At 38.2% G+C, this 26,364-nt stretch overlaps 1 long non-coding RNA gene across 1 annotated transcript in view; it reads left to right on the top strand.

The window, feature by feature from the left end:
• LOC129657178 (uncharacterized) overlaps positions 1 to 26,364 on the top strand; it is a 92,327-nt gene that overhangs the window by 6,801 nt on the left and 59,162 nt on the right. Inside the window, exons 2-3 of the long non-coding RNA XR_008716583.1 lie at positions 15,575 to 15,719; positions 16,051 to 16,124. This is a non-coding gene — a long non-coding RNA (uncharacterized LOC129657178). The remainder of the gene's footprint in view (positions 1 to 15,574; positions 15,720 to 16,050; positions 16,125 to 26,364) is intronic.

The raw sequence follows: 26,364 nt of genomic DNA on the forward strand, positions 1-26,364 counted from the left end.
CATATTAATAGTATTGTTACACCATCAGTAGCTGAGGACCTACAATCTACCCTTGAAAAACTCCAAAGAATTTTAGATTTGAGCACCTATAGGGCTGCATTCAGGCTAGAGGAATTATTTAACTAATTGGGCATCTCTCCAGAAGCTGGTTACCAAATTGCATTGGGTTCTTGCTGAACTAGCAGTTATTTCACAAGGATCTTCACTGGTGCTTATTTGCATGTGTGGAATTCCTGTTCAGAGGTTATTTTTCTGAGCTGGTTAGTTGCGTCAGATTACAAATTGACTCTGTTTGCTGTGAACAGAAACCTATTTACAATGCAAATCTTCCAAGGCACTTTACTGGTTAAATTAAATTATCCAATAATTGTTTTTTTCTATTCTTATATTAAAAAAAGGTCATGTCTATAAAGTATTTTCCTTTTTAGATTTCAAGTTGTGAAGTAACAATGCAGACTGCCTTGAAATCTTTGGAAGTTTAAATTTGTCTCTAGAAATTAAGTATAGAAATAAATATTACCAGAACTAATTTTAATTGATTTTTAAAAGAAATAAGATGTAATAAAAACCCATTTACATACCCAATAAGAAGCAGATTTATCTAAATAATGATTTTGATTCTTGTTAAATTAGGTCACTTTCTGATATTTTTGTTCATGGAATTTTTGCTTTTTCAATGAACAGAACTCCTTTTACATTAGGCATTAATATGAATTAAATATTACTTCATCATAGACATGCTAATGATTTTTTTTCTTTTGGCAAACAGACACCAGGTTTATTTCTTAGACTGTGCTATTAATTTTGTGTCATCATAGAAGGTAGCCCAGTTTTATTTTGAGATTGGTTTATTTTCCCTGGACATTTGGGATGAATAGCTCAGCATAACAAATTATTCTATATGCTCTAGTTTCAAGCATTTAAAGTGGAATCCAAGTTTTAGCATCAGGAACCAATTAAATGATAGTTAGATCTGACTGAAAAATTAATGGTCCAGAACAGAAACTGTGTAGTTTTTTTTTTCTTTTTTTTTCAGTCCCCCCCTCCCTTGGATTTCTGTTTTAAATAAAAATCTGGATGGTTCCCAATAAAACACAAAGCCTCAGTAGGAAAAAAAAAAAAAGAATGAATTGATATAAACTGAGCCACACCCAGGCTTAAAAATCACTTAATGATGATTACATTCTTAGTCTGCTATTAAACACAAGGTGTTTATCAGCCTTCATGGGCTGTTAAGACTTTGGCTATAAAACACACAGCAGTGTGATGAAGAAGTGAAACGGTCCTGTGGTTCTTTATGGCGAGTATGATTTGCTGTTTAGAAATGATTATTCTGTAGTTATGTCATCTGGTATGACTGCGGTTAACATTTGATTTTTGCCATAGAAATCAATCAGACTATGTTAATATTGTGTCCTAATGGTAAATAAATCAGGAGTCAAAAATGTTGATGTTCAGCCTGCTAACTTAAAACTTGTTAAAGTGCCTTGACAGAGCGGGGTGGCCTTGGACTATATGCTGGTGAGAGGGTTCAGTCTTGAACGTGTGGCTTCTGCTTCAAGCACCCTACACAGAAAGCCAGTGTGGCACCTTTAATCTGGCTCTAATTCAAATTTATCAGTAATCACTTAGCCGGCTCGACTTATCCTGTCAGTTGCGTTGCCAAAAAAGATTTCATGGGTAGCAGTATCAGAAGCATTTTTGTAATTAAATTATTGTCGCTTTACTGGAAAATCTCCTTACATTTGCAAGGGCTGGATTTGTTCTTGTTCCCCTCAGCCCCTACTTGACTCATAGTCTACCAGAGCGCTTTGGGCTGTGTGTCTTTCCAGCTTAATGGCCTCCTTACCACAATATTCATTTTGGTTGCGTTACTCTAGCCATCATTTTCCAGAGACAGTCAAAATCCCTCAAAGATGACAGAAGTCATTTGATCGTGGAGAGCAAGAAATAAAAAGAGCAACGATAATTTCTATAGGACCTTTTCATGGGTTTTTAAGAGAAGAGATTCTGCGATAGGAACAGAGTCTGCGTTTCCAATCCAAGATACACAGTTTTAACATATTTCCTGAGGGAATTAAAGAGCATATTTATGATATAAAAAGCGCCGTCCCCTGACCACCACTCCCTCCTCTGAGTTCTCATATATCTTATCACTTTTCACACACAGGATTGTAATTATGAGCTTACATATATGTCCTTTCCAAAACATCTTAGCTCCTTTGGGACTTACTGCGTTAGTTACATCTGCCCCAGTGAGAATTCCCTGACCCATAGCAGGCACTCACTCTGTATGCATTTTAGAAAATCATTTGGCCACGCTGCAAGGTGTGTGAGACCTTACTTCCTGGACCAGAGATTGAGCCTGTATCCTTTGCGCTAGCAGTGCTGAGTCTTAACCACTGGACTGTCAGTGAAGTCTCCATGTGCACGTTAACGAGTGGATGAAAATCCCCATTCTGGTCCTTGACTCCTATGCTGCAGATTCAGATCTATTCCTTGTCCTTCCTCAGCCCTGCTCTGCACCTCAGAGAAGCTAATCCCAGCAGGCTGCATCTCCAGCTCTCAAACTGTCTTCCTTCTGGCTTCAGATAGTGGCGGGAGCCTGGAGGGCAGGAGGAAGGGAGCAGACGGAGTATGTTCTGCAATGGGTGGCTGCCCAGCCTTTGGACTCCAGCCCCTGCTGCACAGGCTGCAGTGAGTCCAGCTTCTTCCGGGTGACGCCTACTTCAGGCCCCTGGTAATACAGCTGCTTCTTTTGTTCCTGCAGCTCATGGGGTGGCTTCCTGCTTTTTGCTCATTTCTGGGTTGTTTGACTTTCTCCAGTTTGGTTTGTCAGCAATTCCACCTGTGTAATTAATTCCTTGCATTAAATTCCCTCTGTTTTCAATCCTTAGAGTGTGTTCAGTACTGTACTCTGATGAAGAATTGAAATTATACTTCCTGACCTCAAAGCTGCTTAGTAAAGAAGGATTACCATGTACTCTAGAGGTGCATTACTGTCCAGGATCTTGGCTTACACTGCAGAGCCTCCAAAATGGGACTCCACCAAGGGGAGAGTCAGAGTTCCTATGGAATCTGATGCCCCTAATTTCTGAAAATGCCTGATCCTTGCATGTTTCTGTGATTCCCTGGCTTTTGCCTCCTACTTGGAGCTATTGCAGCACTTTGTGGCATATCCTTGGGCTTCCCAGGTAGCTCTAGTGGTAAAGAACCCACCTGTCAATCAGGAGATGTAAGAGAAGCTGGTTCGATCCCCAGGTTGGGAAGATGCCCTGGAGGAGGGCATGGCAACCCACTCCAGTATTCATACCTGGAGAATCTCATGGACAGAGGAGCCTGGCTGGCTACAGTCCACAGGGTCGCACGGAGTCAGACACGACTCAAGTGAGTTAGCACACATGCACACATGGCATATTTTTCCTCCCTGATGTGAAAGCACAACCCCAATTTAACTCAGTTACTTGGTAAAATAGGAGCAGGGCCATGGTTCCTAGAGCTACTGATAGCAGTTCTTATTTAGAGAGAAAAGACAAGAGATTCTGACAGGGTACTGTCTGACCTGGTTCTGAAGGTGGGAAAGGTTTGAATCTGTTTTACCATGCATCTTTTAATTTTTACCACACTCTAATTGGATAGCTACTGGGATAGGCAAATTGAGTGGCCAAATTCTCTTAGCATCTTCAGACTTTGGCGCTTTAAAATACCTTGCACGTTTTCACAGTGAGCTGGAGAATTCAAAGGTACATAGGTTCATTTTCTCCCTTCTCTCATCTTTATAACTCTTCTTTGATAGTACTTCACTGAGGGATGGGAAAGAAAGGGAATCTAGCTGACATCGAATTATGAATATTGGTTTAAGTTATTAACAAGCTTGTATTTCACATGCACAGCTCACCCATAAAAGCCACTGGATTTTCCAATGAGTTAGTTTCATATCTACAAGAATGAGGGATTTCATCAAGGATCTGTCCTTATTTTCTTCTATGGATTTGGCCTTGCAGCCAGGCAATGGTCAAATGATCAGCTGTCTATTGTTGGGAAGGAAGTCCTCTAATGTACAAATCAGTGAACTTCAGTAGCAAGTCTAATTTTTCCCAGACATTATCCTGTTTAGTCAGAACAGCAAAATACTTTTGAGGGGGAGAAAACTGTTATCTGTGAGTTTAATCGGGCCTAATAACAACAGCAAAAAATTTACCTAACTGGACTGAATACTTTCCACAAGAATTTAAAGACGCTAGAGCTAGAAAGGATCTCAGAAATCTTTTGATCCAATGTTTTTATTTTGCACATAAGAAAACTCAGGCTCAGACAGGTTAAGAACAGCTGGCGAGTAGCAGAATGGAGATTAAAATTTGAAATTGTTCTTGTCTTGTTACCTTTCAGCCAAATGTATTACCTGTCAGTTTGTATACCTTAGCTTTCAACCTGATTCTCCTTCTTGTATTTAGACATTAAAACTATCAGATCTGGCCCAGATGTATTATGAAAGACCGTCAAAAGTGCACATAGAATTTGAAGATGAGTTACAGGGCATGGATGTCCTTGACCATGGGAAGGAGGGAAGAAATGCAAAGGAAATGGGATAAGAGGGGGTGTTGAGGCCCTACTCTTTGCTAGACATGAGGGGACCACTTTATGTTATGGTAGGTGGTACTGTGATGGTGTGTGTGATCAGTGATGGTGGAGTGTGCAGAAGATGAGAGATACTTGGCAATCCGTAAATGAATAAGTGTTGCTCTGAAGTCGGGGCTGTGTTTAACAGGAATATAGGAATAGCCAAAGCAAACAATGACCAAGTTTGTTGTTCCTCATCTTGTCAAATAGCTATGTACCTTCTAGGGAAATATATTAACTCTCAGGTTGTTAAAATATCCTATTCTGTATACCTTCTCCAGCACTTAATATTATAACAATAATTTGTAATTATTTATGTTTGAATATCTTTTTATCCACTAACTTGATACATCTTCTCATTAGGGAAAGGCAATTTGTTATATGTATAAGGAAACAAATAAATGTTTGAGATAAAAGCTACTGCTATTGTTTCAGAGTAGTGTTTTGCTGTTTTTTTTTTTTTTTTAACATTAAAAACTCTAGTATTACCACATCATATGGTGAACTGTTTATGGTTAAATTTTCACATGTCTTTCTATGCTATAGGCCTATTAAGTATTCTATTCTCATTCAATCAAAGCTCTTCACTGAAAATAAATGTCATTATGTTATAATGAGTTTCAGTATCTGCTCACCTTATCTGGATTTTGGAGGGTGAGTTGGCTATGAAGGATTCAGTAACTCTTTATACTTCTCTTGAGACACTAATTACTCATTAAATTTTCTTTTTTATCCTTTTTGCTGTATTTTAAAAATTCCAAAGATGAAGATTTTTGAAAAATGAGAAATTAGTGGAAATGCCTGAGAGTATTTCTTTAAAGTGAATATTGCCTAGAGCCAAAGGTGGAGACAGATAACACAAACTTTTCTGTCTTTATTTCAACTGGTTGTAAGTAAGATCAGATTGAAATTGGGTATTCCAAGTTTCATCCCGAAGCAAATTTCTATAGTTGCGTTATAAGCCCCTGAAAAACGGGGTTTATGATGAAATGTTGAAAGACTCTCAACTTTAGGACAAGGCACAACTATAATTTTACAGGCATTAGGCGCCTAAAATAACTTTGTACGAAGATTACTCTGGGATTTGTCCCCCATTTTGTAGAAAATGCTTAATGTTGAACTATATTTTATGCACACAAAATGACTTATTTCATAAGACAAGGAGCTCAAGGATTTTCATTCCAATATTCAACAACACTATTACTAAAGGGACCTCTCCTTCTGCTCTCGTAATTGAGTGATCTTAAGTGATATTTAAAAGAAAATATCATTCTGCTAAACTTATATGCACAGTTGATATGTGGCAGAGTAATTTAAAATTTTCAAGTAGAATGTATTCTGACCATGTTTTCAGTATGTCATGGAACTGAATTAATGGATCATAATAATGTCTTAATAGTCTGTTCTATAGCAGCAAAAGAAACAAGTTTTTATTGTTGTTTTTGTGGAGCAATAATAGCTGAAGAGCTCACATTTGAGTGTACAGTGTAATGATAATAAAAACCTTTTTGTCAAATGGAAAATCCCTAGTGATGGACAGTCCTTGCCTATCTTCATTGTTAATTCATTATCTTTCTCCTTAAATGTAGATAAACCCAAGTCCTACTCCTGATATCTTTCCCTTCTTTCTTTGTATCTTCTCCTCCCACCTCTATGTAGATGACTTCAAATTCAGATTCCTAGTCCCATCTTCATCTCCAATTGCAGGACGCTTTCTTCTCTCTCTAGTCTTTATTTGGATGAATTGGGAATATTTAAAAATTCTTCTTGGAAATCCAACTCATCATTTCTCTTTATCTCTTTCCACTGACTTTTCCTTCAAGTTTACATATGTTAAATATACAACGTTTTAAAATAATTTTTTTAATGGCACCACCATCTTCCAAGTTGTCCCAAATCAAAACCCCACCATGTTTCTTGAGAGCCTCCTTTTATTCTTGCCCATCCCACAACCACCCCACTTCTGCCAATTAAATAAGTTTCAACATTTATATATTCACACCAAAATTTTATATTTATTTTCCTTTTTACTGCTAGTATTCATGTTGAGAAATGTACTGCTTCTTGTCTAGACTATTATAATAGCCTCTTCAACTCCAGTCTTCTCTCTTACTCTGCGGGCAAGTGACATGCACGCTCATATTATCTTGAGGATTGCCAGCTTCTGATTGAATTAGGTACCACTCACTCAGCCTGATTCCACAGGTCAGACCGAAAAAAAAAAAAAAAGCCCCCATTTGCATCATGATTTTACCTTATATTTCCCCAATGAAAATGGACTTGCTTTCATGACTTTACTTTCCTGTTCTCATTCTCTGGTTCACATTCTTTTCTCAGTGTGAAGCAACCTCCCTCCAACTTATCAAAATTGTACATCAGATGCTATTTCCTTCATAGAAGCTTTTTCAACTTCTTCTGACAGAATGGATGAAAATCAGCCTTTCTTAGAGCTCCCTATGGCCTTGAAATCTGCATGTCATATTTCATTTGGTTAAAGGTCATACTTTATATGATTTTAGTTCTCTCAAATGGGTTGAAAAATTTGTTTTAAGGCCCAGAGTATAATCTATTGTGGTTTAAAAATATGTTTTCTACTGTTGTTGATGATATTGTTCAAATTTTAAAAACTCTTACTGATTTTTTTGTCTACTAATTCTATAATCTTACTGAGAAAGGATTTTTGAAATCCCTAACCATACTTGTGGATTTTTCTATTTCTTCTTTCAGTCCTATCAGTTTTTGCCTGTGTATTTAAAGCTCTGTAATTAAATGCCTGCACATTCAGTGTTGCTCTTTCTTCTTGGTGTATTTTAACCTTTCAGCATTATTGACAGCTCCCCTTTATCTTAGTAATATTCCTTGTACCACCATCTACTTTGGCTCATTAGTATAACTGCCCCAGCATTCTTTTGATTAGTGTTTATATAGCTCTTCTCATTTTTTTACTTTTAAGAGGCATGGTTCTTTTACTGCACATCTTTTGGTCTTGCTTTTTAAAATCCCAATGTGACAATCTCTGTCTTTTATTTGTAATCTGTAGAGTATTTACATTTAATGCAGTCATCAATAAGCCTGAAATTAAATCTACTGTCTTGCTCTTTGTTTTATTGTTTCTATCTGTTGTTTGTTCTTTTTTCTCTTTTCTTTTGCATTGATTTTTTAAATGATTCTATTTTGACACAACTATTAGTAATATTGGCTTGTTACATATGCTTTTTTGTTTGTTTGTTTTAGAGACTGTTTTAGAGCTTACTGTATAGACATCCTACCAAAGTGTATCTCTACATAACATTTTGCTACTTCACATGGAACGTTAGGAACCTTGTAATGGTATATATTTGTTTCTTCCTTCCTATACTTTGTGCTATTGTCATAAATTTTATTTCTGCTCATGTTATAACTTCTAGAATGATTTTGCTTTAGAATGATTTTATCTTTATTTTAAAAGATAATGATTTGCATTATCTTTTAAAATGAATAAAAATAAGGAAATTTTCTTTTATATTTTTCCTAATTCTTCCTGTTTTGATTCTTTTAATTTCTTTGAAGATCCAAATTTCCATCAGATCTAATCGTAGCATATGCCTTTGCCTGGGAATGGTGTGTGGTGTTCTGTCTTCTCACAATAGAAGGTGGCTTTTCTTCTGCCTTCCTCCAGAAGCAGAGGGTCTTTGCCTGGGAGCGTGGCTTTTCTACTCCTTTCTCAGAGCCTTAGGCTTTTGCTTCATATGGGAGAAGGATCTGAGATACAGTAAGGCTTCATGCCTTTCCCTACCAAGAAGGGCTTTCTCAGATCCTCTGTTATGCTCCAATCTTTGTTATGAGGATGGAGATACATGGAAAAGATCTGGAGAATGAATGTGTGCTGTTTGGGTCTGGATCTCCCAAGCAGTTTAAATTATCCTTTTAGCACACCATTGACCTTTAAAAATTTGTAAACATTTGTGTTTTTCTTCCACATTTACATTGACAGATGCTTTTTTCCTCCTGTACTCTGCCAAAGATGAAGTGGTTCATGCATTCCAATTCTCTTCAGAGGAGCTTATCACTATTTCAAATTCAGTTCATCTGAGTGTCTTGTAACTTTGTGAATTTAGCTCTCTCCTGGGCTCAAGAAGAGTTATGGTATTGTAGGTTATCTGTGGTTTTTTTTTCTCTTGCTCTTAGAGAAGGCGTAATCTCATGTGGCTTTCTCAGTTCTAAGAGGAATACAACTCCTTGTCATGTGATTTTAGTATTTGAGTGTGGACTAGGAGTTAGCTTTCTTAGCAAACTTGAAGTACTAATATAAAAAATAAAGAGTCCTAAAATTATTTTTTTAAAAATACTGATTTGTACTGAAAGATCAGAATTGATACCCAATTCTATGAGTACTGGAGTATAAAACATATCTCTATAGTAATAAAACAATTCATTATGTTGTAATCATTTTCTCCTTTAACTAAAAGACCATACCTGGAATCTATAGTAACTTTTTTCAAGTTGATGAAGATTAAACCTATTAATGTCATGGAATATTTGATATGCTATCATTTACATTTAACACTTCCAATTAATTTGGAAGAATAGAAAATACTTGAAATTCAGAACAGCATTTACTGCTTAAATGATATTTGGTGATGAATTGTAATGCATGGATACAGGAGAACAGGATTTTTTCCCAAAGGCTTTAATTTGGTTTCTCCTTTACCTATAAGTAAGAGAACATTATTCATTGTGGTAAATTTTGAAATGGTCCCCCCAAATGATATTTATGTCTTAATCCCTAGAACCTGTAAATGTTACCTTTTTGGAAAAATTGTTTTTGTAGATGTGATTAGTTAAGGGTCTTGAAATGAGAAGATTATCCTGAATTATCTCAGTTGGCCCTAAGCATCATCACAAATGTTCTTATGAGAGAAGCAGAGGGAGATTAGACACACAGAAGAGAAGGTCATGTGAAGACTGAGGTAGAGAGTAGAGTGATACAGGATGGAATGGGAATCCTGGTGACCATCAGAAGCTGCAAGAGGCAAGCAGCAGATTCCCCCAGAGCTTTCAGAGGCCGGGAGGCCCTGCTGCATTTGATTTTAGCCCAATGAAATTGATTTTAGACTTCTTGCTTCCAGAACTCAAAGAGAATAAACTCCTGTTGTTTTAAGCCACCAAGTCTGGTAATTTCTTACAGTGACTGTCAGAAACTAATACATTCATCTTAGTCTTGTCTTCACAGAGGGAATTTTAACTTCTTCCCATCTTAGTATTTGAAATGTCATTTGATGAAAGTCAGCTGTAGGAGTATGTATTTACTATGATCTGCACTCAAAATTGCCATTGATTTTTAGCTTTCACGTGGTTAATTTTTTTTTAGTAATAAAGCAAAAAGAAATTTATACCTGGTCTGGGATGACGTTGTACAAATTTACAGATTACTTGACTGAGTTATTAGTTGGCAGATTTTTGGATGCTTCATCCATCTTGATTGGAATTCATGCTAGTGGTGATATAGTCACATATTTGAGGCGCCAAGCAAAAATGACCGAGCGGTTCCTCAGGTATTATTGATTGTCAAATAGTTTGATACCCCTTCTGGGGTACCCTGAGCTTCACCACAGGTGTGTGGTTGGGCTTTATTTACATGTTCAGATGTCTTTCAGTCAGTTTACAAGTCCATTCATGAGAGTGGAAGACAAAAAGTATTTGATTTTGCAGACTGTCCAATGAAAATGAAAGAATAAATGGAACTTTCTAGAAATGCATTAAAAGTTTGCCTAAGAAAATGATGAATTTATTGTATTTTTATTCTCCAAGACTTGTCTATGTGTTTCCATTGTAATTTCTAGCCTTTTATCCTGCTTTATTTATTTATTTTTTTGGTGCATAGTACTCATCATCTTCTATCACACTGTATAACCATTTTCCATTGTATCATTTATCTGTCTCCTCCAATTAGAATATAAGATCCAAGAGGGCAGGATGTTTTGTTCAATGATGTATCCAAGTGCCTAAAACAGTGTCTGGAACTTAGTAGGCCCTTAATAAATATTTGCATAGTGAATGAAGAAATGACTGGCTGTACAGCTAATAGTTTCATGCCAGATAGGTGTTAGATGCTAACCAAACATTTTAAAGAAATTCAAAGAAAATAGGAAAGTACTTTTTTTTTATTTTTTAAAAATACTCTCTTTAATCATCTATCTTCAGTTCCGTTCAGTTCAGTTGCTCAGTCGTGTCCGACTCTTGGCGACCCTATGAATCGCAGCACGCCAGGCCTCCCTGTCCATCACCAACTCCCGGAGTTCACTCAGACTCACGTCCATCGAGTCAGTGATGCCATCTAGCCATCTCATCCTCTGTCGACCCCTTCTCCTCCTGCCCCCAATCCCTCCCAGCATCAGAGTCTTTTCCAATGAGTCAACTCTTCGCATGAAATGGCCAAAGCACTGGAGTTTCAGCTTGAGCATCATTCCTTCCAAAGAACACCCAGGGCTGATCTCCTTCAGAATGGACTGGTTGGATCTCCTTGCAGTCCAAGGGACTCTCAAGAGTCTTCAGCACCACAGTTCAAAAGCATCAATTCTTCGGTGCTCAGCTTTCTTTATAGTCCAACTCTCACATCCATACATGACCACAGGAAAAACCATAGCCTTGACTAGACGGACCTTTGTTGGCAAAGAAATATCTCTGCTTTTGAATATGCTATCTAGGTTGGTCATAACTTTTCTTCCAAGGAGTAAGCGTCTTTTAATTTCATGGCTGCAGTCACCATCTGTAGTGATTTTGGAGCCCAAAAAAATAAAGTCTGACACTGTTTCCACTGTTTTCCCATCTATTTCCCATGAACTGATGGGAATCATTTATCTTAGAGTTTCAAAAAGTCTTCCTTGTCCCCAGTTTTTCCCGAGAAACTAAAATTCAGTTACCTATGGGATTCCCAGGATCTGACCTTTGTATACTTGTATGATAACTCCTCCTACCACTCTTGGCACACCTCACAATGCTTTAGCCACCTCCGTCTTCTTTCTGATCCCTTTTCCCACCTTAGAATGTTTGCCATTATCCATCCTTTGCCTTGATCCCAGATACTGAGCCTCCAGATCTTTCATGACTGTCCCTATCATGTCATACATCACCTCTTCAGAGAAGACCTCCTATGATCCCTTAAGGCTATAGTTCTTAACTGGGTGGTTTTGTTCCCCAAGAGACATTGGGCCATTTTGTTTGTCATAATTTGAGAGGACGGTTGTGCTATTGCCATCTAATGGGAAGATACTAGGATGTTGCCAATATTCTATGATGCACAGGACAGCCCCCTCCTCCCACACCCCTCACACACACACCTTTCCCCGCTCCACCCGCCAAGACACAACAGAAAGTTATTTGGACTACGCAGTTGAGTGTTCCAAGTTTAGGAACCACCCCCTACTCTCTCTAACATTAATTACTTTCTTGCCATCAATGTTGTGTTAATCCTCCTCATAGCAATTGCTGAGAGTCAAAATAACCTTATTAATTTATTCACTTTTTTTAAACCATCTGTTTACTCACCTAGAATGTGAGTTCTAGGAATGCAAGGTCCTTATTCACACAATATTCCCAATGCCTGGAACTAGCTTCTCATAGACAGCCACGTATTTATTCCCTAGGTGAATAAATAAGCATAGCTGTTTTCCTTCCCACTTCACATTATTGGTGTCTCTTAGCCAGTTGTCTTTTTATTTGCCTAAAATTTTGAGATGGCTGTACTTTTCAGTATGACCCCTCTTTCCCTGTAATTATAAGCATTTTCCTTAACATCTATGGAGGTCATATTGTGTGTTAGTCACTCAGTTATGTCTGACTCTGTGACCGCATGGACTGTAGCCCACCAAGCTCTTCTGTCCATGGGATTCTCCAGGCAAGAATACTGAAGTGGGTTGCCATGACCTTCTCTAGGGGATCTTCCTGACCCAGGGATTGAGTCCAGGTCTCTGGCACTGCAGGCGAATTCTTTACCATTTGAGCTACCTGGGAAGCCCATTTGAGCTACCTTGGAGGTCATATTGGATATAGTTAAAAATCACAGACTCTAAACTCAGAATACTTGGGCTCAATAGGCTTTTATTACATACTCGTTTTGTGCAAACCTACTTGGAAAAGTTACGTTATTAGCTCTTGGAAAAGTTATTTTATCTTTGTGGTCTTTGGGTTTCCTTCAACAGAAGATAATACCAGTGTCTCCTCATAGAGTTGCTTTGAAGATTAAGCAACTGGATAATTCACAGGAAGCACTTGGGACAGGAAGCACACATATATTTGTTGTTATTATTATTTTTATTATTTTGTGGTCAAACACATGAAATTTACCATTGCAACCATTTTAAAGTGTACAGTTCAATGGCATTAAGTACAGTCACATCGTTATACAACTGTTGTTATTATATTTATCCTCTGAACTTGTTTTTGATTTTTTTAGGCTTTTCTTTATGAATGGCTCCTACTTTAGTTCTAGTATGTGAAGATGGATCCTACTTATGTTGGTGTAATCAGTTCTCCTATGATTCTTAGTGTATGTATCATACACCTAACTGCTTTGTAAGCTTAATGGTGCACATTTGTGCATTGTATTCACCAAGTTATCTGCCAGGTATTCAGTCTTTCAAAGTACTTTCCTAGTAACATTACAAGAATTCTAGAACACGTTTTTTTCTTGAGTAAGGAGAATATCTGCAGTAAGTACGTGTAAATTTCTCACCACCTTCGAATTGATGGCAACAAGTCACAGAAGATGAATATCTGGTTTGATAATCCTAAAATAGAGGCTTAATAGCAAGTCCTGAAAGTAAAGATTTGATTATAGAGATTAGAAGAATAGAAATTGGGTTTTATAGCAATTGAGTAACTATTAAGAATACTTCAAACACCTTGAAAGAGTCCTTAAGATACCATAGTTTAAAACAAGATCTGGATATGGGCTGAGGATTTTTCCAAAGGAAAAAAAATCTCACTCACTTAATTAAGCAACTTTTAAAAATTGTCAGTACACCCTTTTAAATACAGTCTCTCAGGGTTGTAAAAGAACAAATTACATGGGCAAATTAGTGCTGAGGGCTACGCAGGAATGAAGGTGTTTCTCCACCATCATGTTTGGATTATATTAAAAATGCAATTCTAATCGCTGAACAATTTTTCAAAGGTTGTTGGTCGATTAGTGACCTTTAATGAAAGCTTTTCAAGAGGTTAGATTTGTTGGGAAACATTTATTAAGTGAAATTTTGCAATGTAAATTTTACGACCTCTATTCATGAAATGTCCTGAGGTAATTGAAAGGTTAGACATGTAGTTACCTGAATTACAGTTTTAAAAATGAGTGTGTGCAGCCTGGCAAGACATTTTTACACACGCAGGTTTGTTATGACCTTGGAACACAGGTGTGGCACATTTTAAAAAAAGCCTCATTAGGCTGGAACATATAGCTTCCAATGGAGAAATGAGTAGTAGTCTGTGAGAGAGTAGAAAATTCAACTGACAATTTACCCAAGGATCCACAGAGCGCTGGTGGCCAATCATAGCTGGATCCCAGGTCATCTGAACCCAAACCAATGACATATCCTTTTCCTCAGACCCTTCTCATCAGTTACCAGGATCCTGGGAGCCCAGACTTCTTGAAGTTGCAGACTGTCTTTCCTGCCAGCCTGTGACTGGCTGGTTGTAGCTTCAGGGCAACCAGTGACCTTTTGATGGAGCACACCTTGGTCCACCTGCCTGAGGATTTCTTCTTTTCAGTTTGATCTGTGGGAGAATTTTATGAGCTAAAAATCCATCAGTGTCTCCATTTACCAAGTTATTATTTGATGGTTCTACAATCTAACCGTCTCAAAATTGCCCTCAACTGAAACCTGGCACACATCTTGACAATCCCAGATGAAATTTTTTAATTGAAAATGGTTGCTGACTTTTGATTTACATGTGAAAAGAACAATGCACAAGCCCCATGATTCAGATCTTTGGCTTGCTTCTCAGATGACTGACTGTCAGTTATAACCACATGGTACTCCTGCTTTCTGCATGGCTAGTAAATATCATGGGTTCAGGGCACTTAGGGTCTGGGAGAAACCTTCCAAATGCAGTTTGGTTCATACTTCTGTTCAGCATTTCATAGGCAGATCTGAGACTCAAGTGGTATAGGATTATGTGATGGGAAAATGAGGATTAGTGTGTTGGCATAATAGGGGTGGATTTTTAAATGATTGAAGAATGTGAAGTGGAGATGGCAAAATAGGAGCTCACATTTCTTGGTATTATTGGCTGAACATTTGTTTAAGGACAATCTTGGACCTATACAGAAATATGAAGTAGAGAAAATTTGTTCTTCTTCCCCATTCCAAGCTTTTATATGTCCTTCCCTACTCCTTCCTGTCTTTCCTTTTTTCCTATCTCCTGTCCCCAGAGATTTCATGTTTGAGTCACTGTCATTAAGGAGTTTATTTTAACTTTGCAAGGAGCGAAGGATTTTAAGAATATTTTTGGTATGTTGAAGCACATATTTTATAGTCTTAGCATCTAGGGATAAGACAAATCTTGCCTAAGATGACCACTTTTTGAAAATGAAACTATCATTTCATTTTATCTAGCTTCCAACTGCAATGATGAGAAAAAGATAGTCATGAAACGTATACAAGTTTGTGAAATTAACAGAGTATTGAATTTTGCACTGAAAAACAGTATTGGTGGCTATATTTAAAATGCAACTTTGCATAGCATTTATAAAAATAGAAACCAATAATTAAATACATCATTTAAAAATTTAAGCCTAGTTTTAAACATTACATACCTTCAATGGAATATAACTGGGACAGACCAAAAAGATTTTTTTTCTTACTTTTAAAGTAACTTGGGACAGTTTTTAGAGGGTTTAGGATATGGCATGAATATTTTAGGAATCAAAAACATTAATATGAATTCTATCTTCTCTATCTTTTCTCTCCTGCCTTAGGAATGTGAACTATCTAAATGCAATGCTCAAAAGCAGAGAAAAAGTAAGAAAATTGTGCTTCTCCACCAGCAAAACCACCTTCCCCAAATAACTGAAGTTGTTACTATAGACAGGAAATATAAATGTCCAAGTGACTACTTTCTTGGTAAGATTGAAAGCTTTCTTTTTTCTTAAATACTACAAACATTTCTGGAAGATCAGTTAAAAATTAATTATCACTCATGTAAAAGTTTAGATTTAAGAAAAGTCATTCATTTGGGTTAGTAAAATTTCTTTTACTGATTCAATTAATTGGTAGATAGATGCCCACTTATTATGTTGCTCTAAAACAAACACTTATAAAATGTCAATTAGATACATGTCTATATTTTATACTCAATCTAGCCTCTCTTTAGTAAATAAAGCATGATTGAGATTTCATCAAAGTGGTAAATGGAGATTCTCTGTGGTCAATCTTATGTACCTATGTTTGCCAGGTTTTTCCCCTTGTTCCTGTTGCATCCTGCCTTTGAGAAACCATTTCTTCAGATTTAATTTCATGTCTGCCTAGGTGAGTGTTTTCTGGGACAATAGATTCTTGAGTGGCCTGGGGGCCCTCCATTAAATGCCACTTTGTAAGAGACTTTCTTTGGTCACTGGACTAGACTCTCGAGTTATTAAAGCCTGCAGATGGCTGGCTGGTGCAATGTAATTAAACTACAGCAAATTGAATGTAGGTGCTAAAGCTATGTTTGAAATTTATGGGTGTGCTTTTGCTTTATTTGTTTTTCAAGGAAGGTGGCTCACCCCTCCGGTGAATGCCTGGCTGGCCATTTTTGATGAGTCAGAATTACCCTTGACTGGTTCACCCCAAAGGAGAGTCTGGCTTCTCTGAACATGGTGAAAAGTAAATATGGTACTTAAAGTGAGATACCATCTTTCAGCCAAATCAAGATGCTTCTGTTTCTGAACAATTCATTGGATGTACACTTAGATGATAAAAACTTATTATAATGTGTCACTAAAAAGCTTATTTTAATATGTCACTAAAAGACAATTATGCTTATTTCACAAAATTTATATAATCTTGTGAACAGGACATTTAAAGTCCTGTCACTACATTCTTCCATTGATACTAATAACAGGTGGTGGATTCTATAAGGAATTTAATTTTCACACATTTGATGTATAGGGGTTTTTGGTGAATTTTACTAGGGGAATTTATCATCACTAACCAAAAGAAATTACAAGGGCTTTGGGGGTGAGTTCTATAGTTTAATGTATGCCGTGGTACAATGCAGATAGAACCTGAAAACTTAAACTCCAAGCCTAGTGGGTGTGAAAGCCTCGGGTCCAGTGGGCCAGTGGGCCAGCTTCGGCTTGCCTTCGCAGCAGATGAATGTTATGAGGAGAGTGCTCTCAAGTGCATAACAGCCACGCACAAGGAGGACATACAAGTGGTTATGGCACCCTTGAGAGGTGTGATCCTTGAGATGTGAGCCTGGGACTCGTCTTGGGTGTTGATTGCTCCTGGACCACTGGCGGGATGACTCTACTGGCAGTTGGAGCTCTTCTTGATGGTAGCCAAAAATAATTTCAGCTCACGAGGCAGGTTTATTTTGACCAGACGCTACAACCGGATGGTCAGCCGGGATGCCTACAGCTGTTCATCAGATGTACAGTAAGGGGGGAGAATGCTCTGATTTCCTAGGACCTTTTCTGTTCATAACTGCAAGAATGAGAGGAAGAATTGACCTCATAGTCATGGCACATTTATATGTTTGGAGTGTGAGAACTGCTTATGGGGGCAGATGGGTATATTACCTGACCTCTTCTCCTGAACCTGACAAAACTCCAAGAGGGACCTGTTTGAGAAGATAAGTGACATTGTTAAGATCACTTTAAAATGAATCTTTATGCTTGCCCCAAATTATTTCTTTCCAGGATGCTGAGAAAGCTGTCAATCCAGATTTTCTTGGAGTCTATGAAACTCCCTGCTCTTTTGATATTTTTGGAGGATAGATGCATTTCCTTATGCCCGTTGTATATTTTTTGGTTTGTAATTGACACTACCCTCAGCACCTCTGCTGTTCTTTTAGGCCGCATTAGATCTCGGTTCTTTATTTTTTGTGCTCTAGGGCAGAAATGCATCCACATAAAGCAGTATATTAGGAAGAGAAAGAAGCTAGCTCTTTCATTAAGTGATGCCTCTCTCTTGATGTTACCTTCTTTCATCTAATAACCAGATTTGGCAGTAGGCTAGTGTGGGTTAAAGTGCAGGTTTCTGTTGCTGCCTCCAAGTCTCTAACATACGGACTAGAGAAGTTACTTCAAAGCTCTAGATCTTGTCAGATTTCCATCAAGGCTGCAGAAGAAGCGTATAACTTTTTAAAACAAACTTTACTTTAGGATACTTTTAGATTTATAGGGAAATTATAAACATAGTATAGAAAATTCTCATATACCCCACATCCTGTTTTATCTATTATTAATATCTTATGTTACTATGGTATATTTGTTTCAATTAATGAGCCAATATTAATATTGGAGTATTAGCTAAACTCCATACTATATTTATAGTGAGAATGAAGTCGCTCAGTTGTGTCCAACTCTTTGCGACCCTATGGACTGTGTCCATCGGATTCTCCAGGCAAGAATACTGGAGTGGGTTGCCACTTCCTTCTCCAGGGGATCTTCCTGACCCAGAGATCGAACCCAGGTCTCCTGCATTGCAGGCAGACGCTTTCCCATCTGAGCCACCAGGGAAGTCTATACTATATTTAGGTTTTCTTAATTTTTACTGATACCCAATTGTCTTTTTTCCAGGATCCCAGCCAGCATACTACCTTACATTTAAGCATCATGTCTCCTGAGACTCCTCTTGGCTGTGACAGTTTTTGAGACGTTTCTTGTTTTTGATGACCTTGACGATTTTGAGGAATACTGGTAGGATATTTTGTAGAACGCTCCTCAGTGGGAATTTGTCTGAATATTTTCTTATGATTAGACTCGGACCATGAGTTTTTGGGATGACGATTACAGAGAAAAGTGCCATTTTCATCACATCATATCAAGGATACATACTGTCAACATGATTTGTCAAGTTTGTCAGGTTTGTTCGCAGTAAAATTACGAATTCCTCCCCTCCTGCTTTTCCTTACTGTATTGTTTGGAAGGAAGTCACTACACACATCTCATCTCAAGGAGATTGTCACCACAGACTAAGAAATTACAGATGTTTAAGGGTGAGTTTTATAGGCTTTATCCATGTCGCAGTATGATGCAGGAATGCGGAGTTATGCTACATCTCCTTGAGAATGGAGGATCTACATAATTTATTTGGCATTCTTCTGCTGAGAGGTTTACTTGTTCTCCCCAATTATTCATGTATTTATGTTAGTATAGGTTTATGGATCGGAGCAGGCAATGGCACCCCACTTCAGTACTCTTGCCTAGAAAATCCCATGGACAGAGGAGCCTGGTGGGCTCCAGTCCACGGGGTCACTAAGAGTCAGACACGGCTGAGTGACTTCACTTTCACTTTTCACTTTCATGCATTGGAGAAGGAAACGGCAACCCACTCCAGTGTTCTTGCCTGGAGAATCCCAGGGAAGGAGGAGCCTGGTGGGCTGCTGTCTATGGGGTCGCACGGAGTCGGACACGACTGAGGCGACTTAGCAGCAGCAGCAGGTTTATGGATATTTATTTTTAACTCTGGGTTATAATTTAAGACTACTTTACTTTGTTTCTTATAATTTTCTAGCTTTGACCGTAGGGGATTCTCTCCATGGGCTCCTGTGTCCCTTTGACATGCTCCTGTCTCTGCGTTGTTTTGAGCACTTCTTTACTTCCTAGAGCTATAAGATGCCCAGGCTCATTTTGCATATTTTCTGCTCCAGTCCTAGAATCAGTCATTTCTCCAAGCAGCGGCTTTTTAATGTATTTAGCACTCTTTCTTGTGTTTGGTGTTTGCAAATAGGTTAATGCTTTTTGCTTGATGGACATTGAAACAGATTTTCTTTTAATACAGAGAAGTTCAAACATACATAAATAGCATAATAAGTCCCCCTTCAGCCATCATTCAGCTTCAACATTATCAACTCATGGCCAATATTATTGTATTTGTATTTTGATCCACTCTCCTTACATTGCAATATCATATCATGTCACCTATAAATATTTAAGCAGTATCTCTAAGTAATAATAATTTAAAAAAATGATAGATAAAATAAAGTTAATGGTAATTTGGTTGGTAGTAGAGTAAAAATGGTGGATCAGACAGTAAAGAATCTGCCAGCAATATGGGAGACCTGAGTTCCATCCCTGAGTTGGGAAGATCCCCTGGAGGAGGGCATGGCAACCCACTCCAGTATTCTTGCCTGGAGAATCCCCATGGATCGAGGAGCCTGGCAGGCTCCTGTCTATGGGGTTGCAAAGAGTTGGACACAACTGAGTGACTAAGCACAGAGTGAAAACGGTAACAATGATTTGATTCTCCTCTGGCACTTGGTGAGGTCTAGGTCCCCTCCCCTTGAACTTGGACATGCTCTGCGGCTATCCTACCACATGGGAGATGCTGTAGCAGCTTCAGGGGCCAGGCTTCAGGCCCTTCACTTTCTGTCTCTTGGAACAATTTTTCTGGGAGTCTTGAACTTCATATAAGCAATTTAACTACCCTGAGACAGCTGTGGTAGAGAGGCATGTGTTAAGTACTCCCGTCCATGGTTCCAACTGAGCTCAGCCTTCTAGCCCTTTCTGCCAAGACACCAGACTTGACAGAAAGGGCAAGAAGTGCATGAAGTCTGGGACCCTCCAGAACAGCCCACCTGCCACTTCAATTGACAATATGTAGAGTAGATAAATCGTCCAGCCTACGTTCAGCTGCTGGATTTCCTAACTCAAAAAATTATGAGATATGATAAAAAGGTTATTGCTTAATGTACTAGGTTTTGAGATAGTTTTCTGGGCAGCAATAGATAACTGAAACCTAGGCTTTTAAAATTTGCACTCCCAGGGTTTATGAGCATCAATCTCCCTGGAGTGTGACTTACTCGTCCCTTAGAAGGTCTCTTTGAGGTTGTATTGATACACTTGTTATGTAAACAGTTTTGAATATTTCTTACCACTGTTTTTAATATAATGTATTTGATTATACACTTATATAATTTAAAAAAAAATGTTCTTTTTGGCTGTGCTGCACAGCATGTGTGGTCTAGTTCCCTGACCAGGGACGGAGCCTACACCTGCATTGGAAGCACAGAGTCTTAACTCCTGGACCAGGAAGTCCCTATAGTTTAAATTTGAATAATTACTATCACTCTCACAAGATTTCTGAAAATGTATCACTTGGTTTTCCCACCTTTGGAGTAATGGCTCCAGCACTTTATTGACTGATGACAGTCTCTTCTTGATGAGTTTGTGCTGATTCTTCCTCAATCCTGAGCACTGGTAGAACAATTAAGTCACCTGGCTCTGGAGTTAGAGTTGAGCTAAAATTTTGGCCTTGTGCCTTAGTGGTGTGACCTTGGGTAAGTCAACTTAATCTAATTCTGTTGCCTCTTATGCAAAATGAAGACGATCGTGGGTACCCTCAAGTGTTGCTGTGGAGGACTGAATTTGGGGAAACACGGACAGAACTTTGTACATTGTCAGCCCTAAGGTTATTAAAGTTATTTAGTTTTCCTGTAAAATATACGAACTCATTTTGGCAAAAGTGCTATTAAAATTCACAGCAATGGAAAGAAAGCCAGCCTCTCTTGGGAGGTGAGATTAGGGAGATTTTTCTGTCTTTGGTGCTTGTTGTGGCTATATTGGGGGCTCAGGGCTTTCATCTTTTAAGGTGAGGTGTGGAGGGTGTGGGGAGAGGCGCTGAGAAGGCTGGTGCATACCTGAAAAAGGATATCAGCAGAAGGAAGCACCGGCTTTCCTACCAGAAGGATGCTTGCCATGCCCATGCTTCTGTGAGGTGCTTGCGAGAGAATTATATGGTCTGCCTTTTGCAGACTGGCAAACTGAAGATGAAAGAGGTTACAACTTGCCCCAGGATCATAGTAGCAGGAATGGAAAAAGAATGGCAGAAATATTCAGCACAGCTTTTTGTTAATGGATTCACTCCAATACTCAGGCCATGCAGGTTCTTTAATTTCCCCCAAACCATGCCCTTAAATGAGGCCTATTTCAGGCAGAGACACTAATCCAGCCCCGAGGTAGAATAATTCCTCCTCAGCACCCTTCTTTGATGTGTAGCTGATACGGAACCGAGTGCCAACATATGTTTGTACAAATATATTGGCAAATGTAAGCAGTCTACTGCTAATTACTACATTCTGAAACTCATGTGAAGTTTGAATGATGCCTCAAGGAAGTGGAATCTAAGAAAATAATATATATATATTTTCAAATGTTCGAAAACATGGGTTAACTGCTTTGTGGTTGAAACTGGAAGACATTCATGAATTATCTTGTCATCTCAAATCTTGGCAATAATATTTTTACTTAAGGCATTCAGGTGAAACCCTTGCTAGCAGAGACTGAAGCGTTTTAGACACTTTTCCAATGAAAACGGGCAGCTTAAATTTAAAAACCTATGATTGCTTAGTATTTTAAAAATGAAAGCAAGAACAATATAGTTGAAACTGATTCTATACAAAACAGAGAATGACACAGAAGAGAAGTCACCAATTAAAAATCATTTATCAGCAAGGAACAAAGTTACCAGTTGCAAACAAAGAGTAGGAAATACTGTGGGAATTTCAGAGTAGCCTGTCCTGCTGAAACTATTCAAATTCAAATCATTTCTGAAGACAGTGCTGGCTTAGCAGAGTTGAGAAGGCCAGATCAGGCCTTTGCCCTCCAACGTGGTGACCCCTTGCTTTAACATTAGTTAAAAAGATGGTGTTGTTATAATTTCACTACATGTTTCAAGCTAAAACATTATTTTAAAATTTGAATTATATGAATACGCTTTAAAATTAATTTTGCTCATTTTAAAGGTTGATTTAATTGGCCATCAAAATATTATTTTCATTTTTAACAGTGGATGTATAGAATTCTTTTGATCAGCTTCTGAATGGCTCAGACTTCAAATAAAGAAATGTAAGACTATTTCCTTTTTATGAGTATGAAGTGTTTGCATTTTCTGGCGATATAGAAAAAACTGTCAGAAACTGAAATGGATATCGAAAGAGAGAAAGCCTAACTGCAAAGGGGGACTTAATCTCTCTTTCTGTGATGAACTGACTTTTGCTGGTCAATTGATATGATGGGGAAATTTAAAATATTTGATCATTGTGCCTAAGTGGAAGGAACAGGTAATGATGCAATTTGATATCCTTAAATCTAGCTTTTTGGATTAAAATTTTTAAATTTGGCTTAGTTCAATGAAGATATCTAAATTGAAAATATAGAAAAATGAAAGTAGTTCTATTTTTTAAAAAATGTAAACAAACTAGTAGAATAACTCTAAGTAATCAGCTAATTAGCCAACTGAGTAAATGGATAAAAACAGTGATTTAGTTTTTTACAAGACCTATATCACTGAAAAGAAATGATGGATTTATATTTAGTATTTAAATATTTGGATTTGCATGGTTGTTTCTACATTTCCCTAGTGTACTTGAATGTAGATTTTCCTCTTAAATGTTGTAAATAATTTTCTGAAACTGTAGTCTCTATTACATTTCCCTTTCTCTGTAGGCAAGGATAGTTAAATAAATGAATTATGTATGTCACTGTACACATACAAAATATTGTGAATGATGTTACCATCACTTTAAAAATGTTTAAATATTCCATTCTCTGACTCCCACCACTTCACTTATTTTTCCAGCTCAGTTGCTCAAGAACACCCACTGAAACAATTCTTCAATGTTGTGGAAACTTCCAATCCATCAAGCCTTCATGCCCTATCCATTAGTCTCCACCTCTCTTCCTCCATCCCCGTCTTCATTTCTTTTCTTGTCCAGCATAAATGTCATGGTCCATCATTATTATTGCTCTCTTGCTAATGCCCTAAACTCCCTTGCTCCTCTTTTTCCCCTTTACATTTGACTGGCAAAAGCTCATCCCTGATTAAACCCAACCATCCCCTTTTGCTGAACACTGGGGAAAAATATTCACGAGGTGAAGTTAACTTATTCAATTTTAAATTCTTGATCTCAAACTTCAAATGGGTTCAAACACAATTCAGAATTTTTTTTTTTCCCTGTTGTTGTTGGGTCCAAGTATTATGTGCTATTGCTTCGATTTGAAAAAAAAAAAAAAAGGATTATTTGTTTTCTGTAACTGATGTGATGTCCCCCTACTAGGTCTCACCTACTTGGTAGCAGAGGCCAAAGTTGGGGAGATGAGTAAGTTAGTAAGTTAGGGGAAACGTGGATATAAAATTTAATCATCTAGATTTCATTGTTTCGGGCAACAATTGGGTATTTGATCTTCCAAGTCTCTTTGCCCTCTAGCTCCTTTTCAAGATAATTCCAAGATATGTGGAACAGCATATTTGATTTTATGATGGAGGACAAGGACATCTCAGCCTCAAACTCTGGACCTCTGGGGAGGAGAGATGTCTTTCCTAGGGAGGAGAGATGTCTTATCTGTATTGATCCTTGGCCTTTTGCACTGGAACCCACTTAGGTACATCTGATCTCTTGTGGCATTTTGGAGATATTGTGTGTGCATCTGTTTGTGAAATCTATTGTTTTAGCTAATAATCTGATTGCCCAGATCTCATGCTTTGTGTTCTCTTTTTCTGTGGTGCCAGGTCTCTGATCAACCAGCCCTCTCAGCACCTTTATATCCACATCTATTTCACATAAACTTTAAGAAACCAGTAGCAATATGTGGAGGCTTCCCAGGCTCAGTCATAAAGAATCAGCCTGCCAATGCAGGAGATGCAGGAGATGTGGGTTCGATCTCTGGGTCTGGAAGATTTCCTGGAGAAAGAAATGCAGCCCACTCCAGGATTCTTGCCTGAGAAATCCCATGGACAGAGGAGCCTGGTGGGCTACAGTCCATGGAGTTGCAAAGAGTAAGACACAACTTAGAGACTGAGCACCACTGAGTACGTGCAACACGTGTGCTCTTGGCTCCATGCAACTCGGACGTGATGCTGAAACAAACGAGGGATTTGTGCCCGTGGTTTGTGTCGGCAGACTCTGCTTGGACAAGCAGTCTGCCATTTATAGTGTTCACCAGTGTTTTCCTGCCTTTCAGAATGTTCCAAAACCTGCCACTACTGAAATCCAGTGTGGAGGGGGAGGAAAGGCAAAGCTTTTGCTCCTACTTTTTCTTCTCCTTTCCATACTCCTGCAGGGCTGGATTGGCTGGGCTTCTCTGTGGAAGGGACTTTTCTTATGCCTTATCTTGAGTGCTCTCTACTGATAGTAAATGTGATGGTCAAGTCAGCCAGGTTGCCTTTGATACAATATTGAGACTTTACGGAACTTAGAAAATCCCTTTTCTCTTGATAAAGTCTAGTTTTCAAACTTGTAGTATTGCTAGAGATTCAACTGAACATTGGTTGTTTTCTTTCTATTCTTATTATAATTGTCCTCATCTTCACCCTTCTATGCCCCTTGACATCTACTCTCCAACTCCCTTGTAGCTGTATGTTGCTGAGTAGAGACACGCATCCATGGAAATGCAACAGAGAAAGGCACGTTAATGTACATCAGCAATTATTATCCTAGTTACACTGCTAAGCTTACTTTTCTATTCTACAAGATGACTATTTTATCTGTCTACTTGCTCCTCAGAGATCTCACTACCCTTCCTCCCTTCCCTACCCTGTTCTCAGCAGAAGACCTCGCCTCATAGATCACAGAGAAAAATTATAGTCTCTGGAGACCTCTCACTGCTAAATCTATAAACAAGCTGCATCTCATTCTTCCTTAGAGAAATGTGGAAGGACAGTCAATTCCTTCATCAAAATCCAGTCCCTCCAGTTTTGCTTGGGATCACATTCCTTCTTGTCTTTTAAAATACTTCAGTCCTTCCTTTATCTTTTACACTGTGAATATCTCTCTTTCTATTGGGTTATTCTCATCAGTATAAAAATAGGCTATGATATTTTTCTTCTTAAAGGAAAAAACCCACTAACCTCATATCTCCCTCCACTCTCAGTCTGCGGCTCTCCCTCATCTCTCATTTCTCTGTCGCTCTCCCTGGCCACATTACTTTGAAAGCAGTTTAACACTGCTATACTTAAAATGGATAACCAACAAAGTCCTACTGTATAACTCAGGGAATTCTGCTGAATGTTATGTGGCAGCCTAGGTGGGAGGGGAGTTTGGGGAAAAATGGATACATGTATATATTTGGCTGAGTCCCTTTGCTGTCCACCTGAGATCATCATAGCACCCTTAATTAGCTGTACTCTAAAATGAAAAGTTAAAAAAAGTAGTTTACAAGTGCTCGCACCCTTTCTCACCTTCTAATCAGTTTTCAGGCCACTGGGATCTGGCTTGCATCTCTACCACTTCACTGAAATTGATCAAATTCAGTGTATAGGTTTTTGTTATCATCTCACTCAATGTCCCAGCAGCATTCTGCAGAGTTGATCAATTTCTTTTTTTGGAAACATTTTTCTGTCTTAGCTTCCATGGGTTCACACTATTCTGGCTTTCTTTTTGCCTCATTAACAATTCAGTCTATATCTCCTTTACTTGCCCTTCCTTTTGACTCAGCCTCTAAATGTTGGAAATCTACAGGACTTGATTCAGCCTTCATTCTTTTTTACACTTCCCTCAAAGGTGATCTCCCCCAACTTCATGACTTCAAAGAACACATTTGCTAGAACTCTTCACATTTGCATC

This window comes from Bubalus kerabau, chromosome 7 (assembly GCF_029407905.1).
Source record: "Bubalus kerabau isolate K-KA32 ecotype Philippines breed swamp buffalo chromosome 7, PCC_UOA_SB_1v2, whole genome shotgun sequence".
Lineage (NCBI taxonomy): Eukaryota > Metazoa > Chordata > Mammalia > Artiodactyla > Bovidae > Bubalus > Bubalus kerabau.